Genomic DNA, 6,851 nt, shown 5'->3' on the forward strand with positions numbered 1-6,851 from the left:
TTGTATTGATTGATTGAACTTGTATATGATAATTGCTTATATACATTTTATTGCGTGGGAGGAGATGGGGGATGTACTCCACGGTTTATTGGAAGATGGGGGATGGACCTCTAAACCGGATTTGTTTGATTTGATATAGCACTAAAATGTATATCGTTATCAATTGTGAAGTATAGAAGTGTTCCTATGTTATGTTGATACAACACCAAAATGTGTCTCATTTGTGTATTAAGGAGGTATTATTAGTGTGAGATATGATCTCTTTTAAATTGTTGGCCAGGTTCTGAGCCATGTTTGTGATTTTAAATTGATTAAGTGAAGGAAGGTGGAATGAAATTGTAAAATCATGAATTTCTTATGCCTTGTGTGTTGATAGCACAATTGTTATTTCTATTAACTATCATTATAGAAAGGTTGTGTTTCGTGTTGGTTGCGGCATCACTGTGTGAGTGATGGCTGTTGATGGTATTATTTTGGAAAGAAATGGGAAACAAAATTTTTCTAGTGGCTGGGCCACCTAAAGGCGTTGTTGAGAAATTGATTTAATTCAAGGGTTTGAGGAATTCCACATGAGTCTTTTTGGCAAATAAACTGTGGATGGTTATGTGTTTTGGATAACACCGTATTTGTGAAAAATATTTACAAAACTTTTGAGTTGTGTGTTGAAAATGCAAGGTTTATTTTGAAATGTCTCATGAGCAAGAAAATATTTTCCTTACAAAGAAAAAATAATAATAATAATTGGCCTTGATTACCCTTTGATTGGAAATTATGGTTGTTGAGTAGTGACTTAACTTAAAACGCTGGTCAGATGTTGGTAAACTGTTTCGGAAGGGTTGATTTTGTTGTAGCTTTTGTGCCTACAGTGTTGTCGTTTGGAACATGCTCCCTTGGTTAGTCTCTTCCTTGGTAAGAGTGAATCGAAGGTTTGTAGGGAGAATAGTTCCTCTCCAAGTACTCGGGTATTGGTGTTGTGCGATTAGTTGGCCTTGTGTTTTGGCATATCCTTAATTTCGAGGACGAAATTCTTTAAGGGGGAGGTTATAGCGATCCCAGTTATCCCTTTACTGTTCTGTTGTTTTCCGGACGCGGTTCTGTGGAGTTGGTAGTTGTACCTATCGTGTTGTCAACCTTTAAACTCATTTGTTTGAGTTTTAGAATGTGTTGGGCTTGGTTGTTACAGGTTGGTAGAGCTTTAGCTCCCATTGTTGTTGTCCAGTTTTTGAATGGTCCGCTCGAGCGGGTCTTCTTGCGCTCGAGCGAGGTTTACACACGTCCAGTATTTCGTGCCTCTGCAAAACTTCTGCAGATGTGTTTTCTACGCTCGAGCGGATTCCTTTACGCTCGAGCGGTCGCGCTCGAGCGGGTACTCTGGCGCTCGAGCGGGTAGTACTTTTTGGTGTAAGTTCTGGGAGGGGGAAATCTACGCTCGAGCGGACTGGTTTTCGTGCTCGAGCGGATGTACTTTATTCTTGTGTCTTGCCGCTCGAGCGGACCTTACTGCGCTCGAGCGTACCTAGCTTTTTGTCCTTGACGCTCGAGCGTTGTGTTCTCCGCTCGAACGGGAGAGTCGTATATCAGTTGGCAACTAGGCTATTTTAAATCACTTTTTACACTTCCTTTCTCTCTCTTACTTTTCCAAAATCGATTTTTGAGAGCTCCTCACTCTTAAACCTAACTTCTCTCTAGGGTTTGATCTAGTAGGAGTGTTTTCCTCACCTTGAGCCTTTGTAAGAAGTGTGTTGATCATTAAGGACTACATTTTGATCCAAAAAATTTAGAGTTTGGAGCACTTTGAGTTTGGTCCTTTCCTCCGTTTGAGCTCTAACTTCGAGGTAGCGATATCCTACTCCATCTTATGAGATTTGTCTTTGAATTTTGGCATTTTGATATGTTTGGAGTCGTTGGGTAATTTTGAGGAAGTTTGGGTCTTGTGTGATTTTACAAAGTTGGGGTTTTATTTATTATTATCTATATGCATCTTGGGCATAGAGAGATGAGATGAATGTTGGATTGTTGATAGAAATGAGACCTTAGGGTTGTTTCGTTAATTATGAGAAATGCCCTAATTGCATTGTTAAATCAATTTATGAAATAAATGTGAGAAATGAGAAAAGGAATTGAAAATGTTGGAATTGGGAATGTATGGGATTAAAGGGTGTAGTTGGGATATTTATCACTCACCAAATTGGAATGTCAATATTTTATCTGTTGGAGCTTTTATTATCTGTTTAGAAATAATTGCTTGGACAACCGGTGGAGGGTAGTTTTGATTGTTGTAGACAATGCATGATAATTAGGCAAATTAAAACTAATCGATTAAGTGTACTATTGAATATAGCGATTGGAATAATACATTAACTTTATGTATTAATTGGTTGTATATGATAACTGTTTGTATACATTGTTTGTGTGGGAGGAGAAACGGACTGTACTCCACGGTTTATTGGAAGAAAGGGGCTGGACCTCTAAACCGGAAATTGAAGTGCAGATACAGTTCATATGCTTATCTATTGAAGTGCAGATACGGCTCATATGCTTATCTATTGAAGCGCAGATACAGCTAATATGCTTATTGTTGATGTATTGATACAGCTTGTATGGTTATCTGTTGATGTATTGATATAGCTAGTATGCTTATCTATTGCGAAACGTAAATGCTTAATATGAGTGTTTGTCTCATATAGGTTGTTTGACCAGGCTCTAAATCATAGTTATGAATTGAGAATTGGTTAAGAAACGGAAAGTGAATGTAACATGGACATGATTGTCGTTAAACTGTAGCACAGTATAAATTGGAATATAAGTGCGGACCACCCATTGAACGCTATTATCTTAGTCATTGTTTATAGTTGGTTTAGTGTATTTCTACTGAACTGTGGCTCACCCTATATGGGACACCATTTTCAGGTATAGAAAGCATGCCACTTCCGAGGGCGTAGATTGGGAGGCAAGAGGCAGTCAGACTGCTTTGTTGTTTTGCTTTCTTTGATGTATTACATGTGAATTCAAGCCAAGGGCTTAAGATGTATTGAGTTAGTACTCTTTTTTTTTGTAACCAAGTGTTAAGTTGGAAAGCTGTAAGCCCGTGGGGCATTTGTTTATTAGTAGCTTGTAATATTTCTGTAAGAGCTACTCTGATTAATAGAAAGACATTTATTTCTTGTACATCATGGCATGTCTAAAAAGATGGGTTTTATGTATTTTTTTGAGGGCGTGACAGGACCCATCCCAAAGACCTTCTCAAACCTTGCCCAAATAGAGAGTTTGAACCTTTCTTACAATAGTTTGAGCGGAAAAATTCCAACAGAACTAATGAATCTAACATTTTTGGAAGTGTTCATTGAGGCTCACAATAATTTATCATGTAAAATATTAGACAGGAAAGCACAATTTGGGACCTTCGAAGCGAGCAATTATGAGGGAAATCCATTATTTTGCCATTGGAGAAAAATTGCATAGCCATCATTGATTTGCCATACTTGCCAACAAAAGCATCCTTAGACGAAACTTAGGGAAAATGGTATGATATTGACCTAGTATTTTTCCTACAAGTTTTGTCGAAATGTACATCACTTTCTTGTTTAGATTTGCTGCTATTCTTTACATCAACTCATACTGGAGACAAAGGTGGTTTTATCTGATTGAGGAGTGTATGTATTCTACTTATTATTTTATGTCTGATATTCTAATATTAGGCCTTCTTAATAATTAGCCATGGTTTGCTTCCATGGACAAGCAAGGACGGAGGCAACATAGACCCTGGAGGGGCACCCTTCTCAACTTTCTAAAATTTATGTTTTAGTATAGGTTAATAAATAGTTGGGTAAATTACACTTGCCTCCTCTGAAGTTTCTGACAAATACAAGGACCTCTCATGTAGTTTCAATAATTATAGAAACCTCCCTTACTTTAACTAACAATATCAAAATCCCCCCCATATGTTGACTGTCGTTCACACAACTAACAGAAATTGCTGATGCCATCAAAGATAATTACTGAAATGCCCATAATGCCCTCAAGTGTCATGAAACCCTCCATGAGCTAAGTTACATGAAACAAAACCCAATCTATTCTCTCTCTCTCTCTCTCTCTCCGAGCACTGCAAAACACACCCACAGCCGAAAATAAATAAATAAAACACAACGTATTCTCTCTCTCTCTTTCTCTTAGACTTCTCTCTTCGACATCCTCCCTATTTCACAAAGCTAACAACTTCAGCCAAACAACATAGTTAACAATAAACTCAATCAAAAGTAAACAAACTTCACACCAAACAACAACAATCAAATCAAACTCACCCCCAACAACTACAATCTTTACAATCCCCATTTTTTAAAAATTAAAATTAAAATTAAAAAAAAAAAAGGGAAAAAATAGGCATATGTATATATATAGCCACCATTATGAAGCCTAGAAAAATTAGAACCTGAAATCACTCAAAGCCATCTTCAATTCAATTCCTCAACTAGGTAGCTCCAAGAACAAGCCACCGTGAATACTTTTTGACCCTTCACACATTAAACTTACTTTATTGTACATATACATCCAAATCCCCCATATTCTAATAGATAACACCAACTATATTACTTACATTCAAAGATCAACACATATACATCCAAATCCCCGATATTCTAATAGATAACACCAACTATATTACTTACATTCAAAGATCAACTTGCAAAAACTAACTTAGATTACAGGGCATTACAAAAATTACAAAAATTTTCAGATTACAGATAGCATTCGTTGTTTTTAGAGCATTACTAAAATTTTCAATAGCATTCATTGTAATACATGTAAATTAACTCAGATTACAGATACCCATTACATATATATATATATATATAGAGAGAGAGAGAGAGAGAGAGAGAGAGCCTGGAAAGCTGGGAATCACAAGAAAGCTACTTTAATGTGGGTTGAATACAACAGCGCTGCAGCTCCGACTATTCTTCTACCTCCATCTCCCATTGATGGGTCTTCTATGAAATCATCGATGGGTCTTTGTGCTATGGTTGTAAGAGAGAGAGAGAGAGAGGCGCCTGTCGTCGGTGGGTCTTGCAATGGTTTAGACGAAATGGGTTGTTGTGGAAGGGATCATCAGATCTATATTTCCCTCTTCCCTCTTTGTCTTTCGTCTCGCTTATGTTACTGTGAGAACACTCGTACGAACATGAGGAAGGCAAAGGGAGAAGAGAGCACCGTCGCGAGGGAGGGAGGGAGGGAGAGAGAAAAGAGGCAAAGAGGAGGGTTCGATTTCACCGTAGAGAGAGAGAGAGAGAGCGGAGGGTGCCGGCGGTGAGGGAGAGGAGGCCCGAGGACACCTCTGAGATCAGCATCACCGTCGGTCTGGTGAATCTGCCTTCGGCGGTTGGGGGTGGTGAAGTTGGAGGTTTGATGGCAACGGAGAGTCTTCTGAGGAAGAGGGAGAAGGTGGAAATTGGGTGTAGTGGAGGGGAAACGCAGAGGCAGAAGAGATGAAGATGGGGTAATTATCCAATAGAATGAGGTGCCTGATAAGATTTAATGAGAAAGTGAACAAAGGGTCATTTTGTCATTTCGTACTCAAATGAATGGGTAATTTGGTCATTTTGTATAAGTGAATAATGTTATTTGTGTAAAATTGACGGAATGGGAGAATGTTAATATTGTCAGTTAAAATAGGAGATGTTTCTGTAATTATTGAAATTACGAAAAAAATCTCTGTATTTATTAGAAATCTCAAGAGAGATAAGTGTAATTTACCCTAAATAGTTCTTCATTTTGCTCTTTCTAAATTTGAATATATATATATATTCTTATTTTTTTTTGTTTGTTTTAAAATAATTCCTATAATTTGCAAAATCACTTTTATCATGTTATAAAGTCTGCCATTAAATATTGAAAGATATTACAATGTGCACCCTTAAAAATGTGCATTAGTATACCCTTCATAACCTTTTTACAAAATTTCATAATTTAAACCCAAAATGTCATAATTTTTTCACTACAAAAGTCCTAACTTTTTTTCACTAAAAAATGTCATAACAAAATCTCAAAGTATCCTAACAAAAATCACAAAATGTCATAACAATATCATTCCTAATTTTAGGGTACACATCATAAATTCGCTATTTATAACGTTACTACAAAATGTCATAACACACATCACAAATAATCATAATGTTCATCATAAAAAATCATAATTTTTTTTACAATGTGCACTATTTGAATAGATGCACGTGATAAATTTCCCCTAAATGTTAACATGACATGAGCTAGATACGAATGTGACACAATAATATAAAAAATAAATCAGTTAAAATACTATCGAGAAAATTTCAATATGAATCCTAGATGACGCAACACAAATATGGTTTACACATGATTTACGCATGCATCTAGAGGGACAAAAGTCTTACTATTATGGGACAGGGTAAAGATATTTGTTTAATAGGTCATTACGCTCATGAGTAACAACAAATAGGATAATATAAAAAGCTCCTATGGCAATATTCCAATTAGCAAACAAAGGAAATAAAAGTGAGTTATCAATGATGATTACTAAGGTTAAGTTTGGCATACTTTCAAAAAGTCAAAAAGTCACTATCCTATTTAAATCTCATTATCTTATTTAAGTCACATCACCTCTCTACCAGATCACTTCAAACCCCATTCATATTTCATAAAAAGTCAAAAAGTACATTTATTTAGAACATCCCAAACAACTCCTAGTTCACTGTTCTTCATTCATAAGCAGTACAAAGCAAATGCTATTTACAACATTAGCCATACTTGTCCAAAGAAACAAACAATAGCAATTTGTCCATAGCGGAGCTAAAATTGTGGCTCAAAGGGGGCAATAGTAAAGT

The sequence above is a fragment of the Camellia sinensis genome, chromosome 15 (assembly GCF_055761805.1).
Source record: "Camellia sinensis isolate YWXY chromosome 15, ASM5576180v1, whole genome shotgun sequence".
Taxonomy (NCBI): Eukaryota; Viridiplantae; Streptophyta; class Magnoliopsida; order Ericales; family Theaceae; genus Camellia; species Camellia sinensis.